This window comes from Cricetulus griseus (genome assembly GCF_003668045.3).
Source record: "Cricetulus griseus strain 17A/GY chromosome 1 unlocalized genomic scaffold, alternate assembly CriGri-PICRH-1.0 chr1_0, whole genome shotgun sequence".
NCBI classification, from domain to species: Eukaryota; Metazoa; Chordata; class Mammalia; order Rodentia; family Cricetidae; genus Cricetulus; species Cricetulus griseus.
In genome coordinates this window covers 18,936,772-18,946,745 of record NW_023276806.1, presented here as the reverse complement: position 1 = coordinate 18,946,745, position 9,974 = coordinate 18,936,772, and positions in this window count along the sequence as shown.

Genomic DNA, 9,974 nt, shown 5'->3' with positions numbered 1-9,974 from the left:
CAAAATCCAATACAGGAGACCTCTCTCACTGTCAAGTTCATTTGCTCCGGCCAACAGGAACTAATTAAGAAGTTGTGCTTTTAGGCCCTGGGACCAACACAGGAGGAAGGATCTTAAAACATGGTCCCTGTCCCCAGGCACCCAAGACTTCACAGTGAGGTAGTGTTGTCTTCCTAGAGGTCTTCCTGACATGGGCTGTGATAGTCACAGCTTGCCTCTGTTCGTCTTACCCAGGGTCTCAGGTCCATCAGCATTCTGCCAGGTGCAGCCTCTGAGTAAGGTTTCTGCAGTGCAGATTCACACTGTGGACAGTTTAGTCAGAGCAGAGGCCTGGAAGAGCTGAGCAGGGAACATTCCTCATTAGCAGCCGCAGCAGTTGTGTGCCATGCTGAAAATAGCCACAGCAAATTATTAGGGACACAAGGGAAAGGAGAGCAAGCCTGAATGCTAAAAGCCCTTGAGGTAATGCATGAGAAAGGTATTAAAAGAGAACATTTTCCTACCCTGAGAGGAACTGCCTGAGGTGCTGGTACCCACAGCCCAGCTCCACATAGCATCACATGTATTCTATAGCATTCTGTACTAATTCTTACTCATTAGGCTGATTTTTATTTTAGGCACCTATAAGGCAACAGAAAAGTCAATTTTAATCTTTTACAGAACTTAAAAAAATATAGGTTAAACAGAAATTGCTGAGTTATCAAAGAGCGACTGTTTTGAGTCAGGCTTAAGAAAGCATACAAGTGAAAGAAATAGGCCAGAGCTGCTTGGGGAAGACAGACAAAGGTGTGAGCTAATGCTGGACATGCCTTAAAGGAAAGCAGAAGGCACTGCTTTTCAATGAACTGATGTCATTTCCATGTAAAGCTATTTTAGAAAAAATGTTTTATTTTTTAATATGAAACAACAAATAGCAAGTAATGTAATATTATACTATTAAGTCAATATCAATACCACAACTAAATAATGTAGTATCAGTAACATGGGCAGCCATACACTGCCTAACAACAACCTTATGAGAACAGTGTTAGTACTCCATTTCCCATTGAACATTAGAGAGTGTCCTGAGATAGGCTAAATGTGACAATTCAATTATTCCAAATTGCATGTAAGTTAAATACAGTATTGTAAAGATGATCTCTCTCTCTCTCTCTCTCTCTCTCTCTCTCTCTCTCTCTCTCTCTCTCTCTCTCTCTGTGTGTGTGTGTGTGTGTGTATGAATGATGTGATTTTCAGAAAAGATTTCAAAGGAGTCCTCTACTGATAAAAACACAACATAAACCAGTAAAACTACTTGTTAATTATTTTCTTGCATCTATATAATCAATTACATAGTAGCTGTGTTTATTACACCATAACCTCCAATAAAATGAGAATTACATTGCTGAACCCCACCATCTTTGCTACAAGGTCACTATGAAGTCACTACGTGATGGAAACATTCGGACTGTGTACGACTTTGTGTTTATCTTTTCATTGGCTGGAACGTGCTTTTAGAAAGTGGAAGAGTTTCGTTGTGCATTCTGATACCTCATTCAATCTCTCTGCAAAAGAAAATATTTAAGTGTGAGCTGAGAACATGTCTGACATATCAGACATTGTTATTGGCTTTCATATTATTTCCCATTACCCTTTCTCGCTTCTGTTGCTTAATGAAAAAATTCAACATGTATATTGAAGTTATAATGATCATAATATCTCTCTTCTTCTTTCTTCACTCTATCCCTCTTTCATGGCCCTGCTTTATTTCATATAGGGTCTCAAAAATACTAGGTTGGCCTCAAAATCTCTCCATAGTTGTGTATAACCTCGAACATGTAATATTCTGTAGTATGAGGTTTCTGTCCTGCTGCCTCCTGCAGCTGTTCAGTCCCAAATAAACACAGAGAGGCTTATATTAATTGAAATCTGTTTGGCCTATTGCTCAGACTTATTACTAATGAGATTTTTCAAATTAAATTAACCCATAATTCTTATCTATGTTTAGTTACATGGCTTGGTTCCTTTCCTCAGTCAGGCATTTTCATCTTGCTCCCTCTGCATCTGGCTGGTGAGTCCATCTCTGCCTTTCCTTTTACCAGAATTCTCCTAGTCTGGTAGAGAAGGGACCAGCTCCCCATTTTGGCATCCATAACAGCTGAACAAGGGCTTGTCTGACCTTGCCTTAGTCACTAAGAAGTCAGATGCCTGCCTTGTGGCAAGGAACCAATCAGAAGTTAGCTGGTGGTGCTATGCTTTATGTCTCTGGGTGTGCTTTAAGGATAGGTGCACAACAATGATGCGCAGAGCATAGCAACCACTCTGGGAGGGCCTATGGGCCATAACAACCAGTTGACCAATCAACACAGGGCAAGTCCTCCAAGCCTGGAGGCACACCAATCCGGAGCCTGTACGTACCCCTAGACATTCTCCTTATGCTGCCCTACAAGCTCTCTATGCAAACACTTGGAGCTGTCTTTGCTATCCATCCGCCATGGTGGATGGATGAAAGACCCGAGCTAACATGGGGTTAGCTCGTTAAACAACTTTAATAAAGCCTCATGCAGTTTGCATCAATCTTTCGACTCCACGTGGTGATTGGGGTGGCCGAGGTCCTGGGCTGAGATCCTGGAGAGCTGAGGTTTCTGGGGATCTTACAGTAGTCCTGCCTATACATCGTGCCTGACTACTAGGCAATCAGCATTTTATTAAACCAATAAGAGTGACAAATCTTTACAATGTATAAGAGCATTATCTCACATCACCCACTCTTATATGTAGTGATATATATATATATATATATATATATATATATATATATATATATTAAAGATTCAGGATGTTTTTCTCTTTTGAACTAAGCAAGGCTGGATATGGCAACTCACTTCTAAAATCCTAGTAGTCAGGAGGCTGGGGTTGGAAGAGTGTAAATGTGAAGCCAGACTGGGCAACATAATGAGACTCTGTCTCCAACAAGTAATAGAGGAGACTCAGGCAAGAGTTCTGCCTGCAGCTCAGGCTTGGGCCTGGGCCAGTGGCCTAAAAGTGGCTTTTACATTAATTCACACTTTAACATGCACAAAAAACAAAAGACCCAGAGACTGACACTGGGGTTCAAACTTCAAGCTGAAGATCAAAACAGCAAAGCAGCCGGGCACTAGCTCTTACCTCTACCTCATCTCAGACCAAAGGAGAAATCCTCAGACTGCTCCCAACCTCACTGCTCCTCAGATTCATTCAGACAGCTATTCTCTCCTCAATGTGGCTAGAGACTCCTGAGACTGAAAGCATTCCTATCCTCAATGTGGCTGCAGAAAGAATGCCAGCTCTGAGAACCCGTTCCTGTCTTGAAATACCTTCATGAGTCCTGACATTAAAGGCATGTGATCCCAAGTACTGAGATCATCTTTGTGTAAGCTCTTTCTCTATAGGAATGAATATATTTCTTGTAGCTACCTCCCAAGTAGTGGGATTAAAGGTATATACCACTACCACTGGGCTTCTATAGTTAGTGGCTCACTTTGCTTTCTGAATCCTCAGGCAAGCTTTAATAAATCATAAATAATATATCACCACAATGTTCTTTCTTCTGTCCAAATATTCTTGAGCTTACAGCCACCTTTTCCCACATCTGGCTTATGAAGCACTGATAACCTGACACAGAATTTTATACATGCTAGAAACAACTCCTTCCACTGATCTACTTAGTATTATAAACATTCTCAAAGGAAACATATGCATTTCCTCTTAGTTTACATTACTTGTGTAGTAAATATTTCTATAAATACTGCAACAAGTTCATAAAAATTTCCTCTTCATATGATATGTAGCTTTCTATTACCATGACAAAGCATACTTTAAAAAAAATCAGCATAGGGCTGGAGAATTGGCTCAGAGGTTAAGAGCACTGGCTGCTCTTCCAGAGGTCCTGAGTTCAATTCCTAGCAACCACATGGTGGCTCACAACCATCTTTAATGAGATTTAGTGCCCTCTTTTGTTGAATAGGTATACATTCAGACAGAAAACTGTATACATAATAAATATTTTTTTAAAAAAGAAAACCAAGATAAATGAAGGTATACTTTGGATTACATTTATTTTCCCTTTTGTTTGGGACAAATGCAGAATGTCATATCAAGAAATATACTGAAGATTTGCTCACCTCTTCATGACTTAGAATCAAAGAGAAAGAAAGGAGTAAATGCCCACTTTTTTTCCTTTAAAGGGTATTCCCCCAAGGAGCTAACTTCTTTCAACTGGGTTCTACTTCCTAAACATTTCACTATTTCCCAATAGTGCCACAACTAATGATGAAATTTTCAAACCTCAGAGGGTATTTAAGTTCCAAATAATATCATATGGTTAAAAAAATAATTTCTTCTACACTGTTAACTTTTTTTAATTTCACAATTTATTTTCAAAAATGTGGTTTTACACTGTAGGTAAATAGCTCACAAAACCATGCATTGTGCTCCAAGCACTTAAGCACTTAGGACATAGCATGCATTTCACCCTGGCTGACTGTTTGGAAGATTCTACACTGGCCTTGGTTGCTTGAGAGTAGACACAGAGTAAGGCCCATGAGTATGCATTGAGTGGAAGGAAAATTAATTATTGGCCTATAGCTACTGGATTTCAATATTTTGGAATTCAAAAGGGAGGACTCTTTCTGAGGACTGTGCTCTCCATGAACATTGAGATGATTTCTTTTTCACAGATATCCGGTCTACAAGGTAGATGCTTTCAGGCACAAACAAACAAAAGAACCCAACAAATGTGAAGCAAAACAAAAACCCAAACTTTAACATGTATGAAGCTAGTAATCTCTCTATTAAATGTTTGTGTACTTATATTTTAAGAGCTTATAGGCTATTATCATATGGACACACAGTGAGATGGGTAGTAGGATCAATACTATAATGAATATTTACTTAATACATTTTAAGATATGTCATTTCTTTACAAACTTAAGACTACTTTATAAATCATAATATTTAAAAGGTTATAGATCTGTATCAGTCTAGAAGTACTAGAATGTATGGATTCTGATAAAATGCACTTCATTTTGTTGTCTATATATAGAGGTAAGCTCATGAGCCTGGGCTAGTTTGATCACTGTCAATGTAAAATCAAAAGATTTTCTCTTCCCAAGTAGAGATTGGCTTTCTTCTAGCTAAGAGTTGCTTCTATTCTTAGGTTGAATTTCTGTCTCTACCCACAAATTCATGGAATATAACATAAAAATGTGTAGAAGTATTTCAGTTGTTTTTTTTTTTCTTTCTGTGTCTGGATTACAATATATTCATGTTCCATCCATTTATGTGCAAATTTCATGACTTCAATTTTCTTTTTTTTATTAGAAAGAAAATTATTTTACATGCCAACCCCAGGTCTCTTCCCTCCTCCCCTGCTCCCGCCAACTAACACCTTACCTATCCCATACCCTTTCTGTTCCCCAGGGAGAGTGAGGGCTTCTATAGGAGGTCTTTAAAGTCTGTCATATTCTTTGGGATAGGGCCTAGGCCAACCCCCTTGTTTCTAGGCTCAGAGAGTATCCCTCCATGTGTGATAGGCTCATAAAGTCCATTCCTATGCTAGGGATAAGTACTAATACAGTATAAGAGGCCCCATAGATTTCCAAGTTCTCTTCACTGACACTCACATTCAGGGGTCTGGAGCAGTCCCATGCTGGTTTCCCAGCTATCAGTCTGGGGACTAAGAGTTCTCCCTTGTTCAGGTCTGCTGTTTCTGTGGGTTTTAGCAGCCTGGTATGGCCCCCTTTTCTCATCAGTTCTCCTTCTCTGCAACTGAATTTCAGTTCACTTCAAGGTTTAGCTGTGGTGTCTGCTTCTACTTCACCAGCTTCTGGATGAAGACTATACTATGGCATATGATGTAGTCATAAATTTTATTATCAGGAGAGGGTATTTAAGGTAGCCTCTCCTCTGTTGCTTATATTGTTAGTTGGTGTCATCTTTGTAGCTCTCCAGACATTTCCCTAGTGCCTGATTTCTCTTTAAACCTATAATGGCTCCCTCTATTATATTATCTCTTATCTTGCTCTCTTCTATTCTTCTCCCAACACAACAACCTTTGTGCCCCATCAGGTCTTTCTCACCCCTCTTCTTCTCCACTTCTCATTCTCCTAGATCCCTCTTCCTCCCCCCATGTCAGAATTGCTAAAATCAAAAACGCCAATGACAGTTTATGCTGGAGAGGATATGGAGAAAGGGAACATGCCTCCACTGCTGGTGGGAGTGCCAACTTATACAGCCACTCTGGAAATCAGTATGGAGATTCCTCAAGAATCCACCAATTCCACTGTTAGGCATATACCCAAAGAAATTCCCAACAAGGACATCTGTTCAACGATGTTCATTGCAGCATTATTTGTAATAGCCAGAACCTAGAAACAACCTAGATGTCCTTCAACTGCAGAATGGATAGAGTAAATGTGGTACATTTGCACAATGGAGTACTACTCAGCGGGGAAAAAAATGGAATCTTGAAATTCCCACTGAAATGGACGGAACTAGAAGAAACCATTCTGAGGGAGGTAACCTAGTCACATAAAGACAGGCATGGTATGTGCTCACACATATGTGGATTTTAGACAATAGAGTAAAGGATTGCCAGCCAGAGTCCACACTGCCAGAGAGGCTGGTCAACAAGGAGGACTCTAAGAGAGACATACGTGGTCCTTTGGAGAAGGGGAAAGGGACAAGATCTCCACAGTTGTTTTAATATAAAAATTTGGAAATGCCAAATTTGGGAAAATAAGCTGCTGTGGTCTTCAGTGAAATGCTGGCTCATGGCTAGGTAGATTGAGGCTGTTAAATCATGATGATAGTATAAAGAAGCAGAAGTTAAACATTTCAAACAAAAAGAATATACCATTTCCTGGACAAGAGCATTTTCTTCTGAATACTAATTAGCTTAAGAACAATTAAGATTTCACTGATTATGGCAATGGATTTTCCACTATTGGGATATGTCTTCTAGTCCAGCAAAGAAGCTCCCTAAGAATCACACAATGTAACAGACATGGTGTGAATTGTCATAGGCCAATCTTTACTGGAAGTATTTCTTACTTCTCTGCTTGACCTAGTCCTTTCCTAACCAGCTTGTCTGTTATATATGATATTGGATGTTAACTTACATAGCCCATTGGAAATACTTTGAAAAAATAATAAATTATTTATTTTCAGTACTTCATCACCTACTATTAAAATGAGGGAAGGAAAAGAAAATAATTTAGTATCATTTCCATTCAACTTTCTTCTGTTCTCTTTTAATTTTTTGTTTTGTTATTACCCTTTGTGAATTATAACTTCATTTTAATGCCTCTCCAATATTTAAACACAAAACATGTTATTTCTATTGGAACCAACATTTTGTCATGGGTTGTTTGAATCATGCAATTAACAATATTTTTTTTTTGCTTTTTGAAAATCTAATTTTCATAATCTACTTAGTCTTTTAAATGTTAGTAAAATATTTTGCTTTGTAAAATATATTACAAAGCATAATTATGGGAAGCAATAATACAAAATAGAGACTACTGGACTAAAAAAGAAAACCTAAATTCTAATTAAATTGCATTACTTAGAACCTGGAACAAATGTAGGCTAAATTAGTTCAGGCTCTAAAGCTTTGTTTTCTCATGCTAATAATAGGAATGGAGTGATAGCTCCTGTATATATTACACATTATTTTCTCTTTGTGATGAGGTATTACATTAGACAGTGTTAATTCTGACCAATCATCATAGCTCCTCAAATGTTGATTCTGGAACTGACCATTCTTGCGCAAACTGTCACTTGCCACAATAGTTTATCATAAGAATCATAATTACATCAGCTGTAATGAAGGATTCTTCAAACAGGACTGCAGGTAAAACCATTGCTTTATTTGTTACCCACATACAACAAACTTATGAATAAATCAGGCTAGTTATAATCCTGAGTTATAGGAAGTTTTCCCAGCTCACCGATAATTTGGCAGAATGGACTGCAATGTAATCCCAGGGGAAAACCTCATCCACATAACTTGGTAATATGTTCTGAGTCAGTGTGAGCTGTAATTTGTTTGGCAGTGAAGAGAAAGCAGGTTCAGTACAAGAAGGAGTATTCAAAATGCAGAACATCTTTTGCTTTACATCTGATATCCACTTATGAGTGAGTACATACCATATTGTCTTTCTGTGACTGGGTTACCTCACTCAGTATTTTTTTTTCCAGTTCTATCCATTTGCCTGAAAATTTAATGATGTCATTGTTTTTACATCTGAGTAATAAGTAATACTCCATTGTTTAAAAGTAGTACATTTTCTTTATCCATTCTTCAGTTGCTGGGCATCTAGGTTGTTTCCAGGTTCCAGCTACTATGAATAATGCTGCTATTGACTTTGTTGAGCAAATGTCCTTGTAGTGTGATTTAGCATCCCTTGGATATATGGCCAAGGGTGGTATTGCTGGGTTTTGAGGTAGATTGATTCCCTATTTTCTGAGAAACCTCCAACTTATTTCCAAAATAGCTGTCCAAGTTTGCACTCCCACCAGCAGTGGAAGAGTGTTCTCCTGACTCCACATCCTCTCCAAAATAAGCTGTCTTCAGTATTTTTTTTATCTTAGCCTTTCTGACAGGTGTATGATGGTATCTCAGAGTAGTTGTGATTTGCATTTCCCAGTGATTAAGTATGTTGAGCAATTCCTTAAATTTCTTTTAGCCATCTGACATTTTTCTTATGAGAATTCTCTACTTAGCTCTGTACCCCATTTTTCAATTGGATTATTTTTATTTTGATGTCTATGTCTCTTGAGTTCTTTATTTATGTTGAAGATTGGTCCTCTGTCAGATGTGGAGTTGGTTAAGATTTTTTTCATATTCTTTTTATTTATTTATTTGTTGTTTTTTGAGACAGGTATTCTTTGTATTGCTTTGGAGCTTGTCCTGGAAATCGGTCTGTAGATCAGAATGATCTCAAATTCAGAGAAATCTTCCTGCCTATGCCCCCCTAATGCTGGGATTAAAGTTGTATGCCACCAATGCCAGGGTTTTTTCTCCCCATTCTTAAGGCTGTTGTTTTGTCTTATTTACTGTGTCCTTTGCCTTACAGAGCTTTTCACTTTCATTGATTTATTGATTTATTGCTCCCATTTATTGATTGTTGCTCTCAGTGTCTGTGCTACTGGTATTATATTTAGGACCTGATTTCCTTTAACTGTGTATAAAGGACCAGGATCTATTCCTGGTGCATCAGCTAGCTTTTTGGAGCTCATTCCCCATGAAAGGATACAATGTTCAGCCTTAATGCAGGGGTGGAGGGAACATTTGGTCCTACCCCAACTTAATGTGCCAGACTTTATTGACTCTCCATGGTTGACCTTACCTGTTGAGACTAGTTGGTAGGGGGTGGGCTCTAGGGAAAGCAAGGGGGTGGGAAGAGGGATGGAAGGGAGAACTTTGGTCAGAATATAAAATGAAACTAAAATAAATAAATAAATAAATAAATAAAATTTTAAAAAGAATGACAAAATTAGTAGAAAACTTGAACACCAAAACCAAGAAGACATGCTAAAATTTTTTAAGAAAGATAGAGATAAATGAAAATATTTCTCTCTGTGAAGGGGGGATGCAGAACATTGCTGGCATGGCATATGTGAAAGGCTTTCTAAGATAATTTACCCTGTGAATAACTTCTATTTCTTCTTATTTTGTGGAAGTACAGTACTCCAAACTTGTTCTAATACCAATGAAGATATTATTGAATTAGCCTTATATACCTATGGTTACCCTAAAACAGAACCATGTGTGAAACATTTAGGACTCCTACATGATTTGTTCAGTTTTCTTCCTCTGAGATTCAAGTGGCTCATCAGGAAGCTCCTGAGCACGGTTCACCTGATTTACACAACTGTACTGTTATAAACTGCATGTCACCTGGGGGTAGATGTGTTTTGCAGGCCCAGTGTTAAAGAATCCAAGAGTCCCA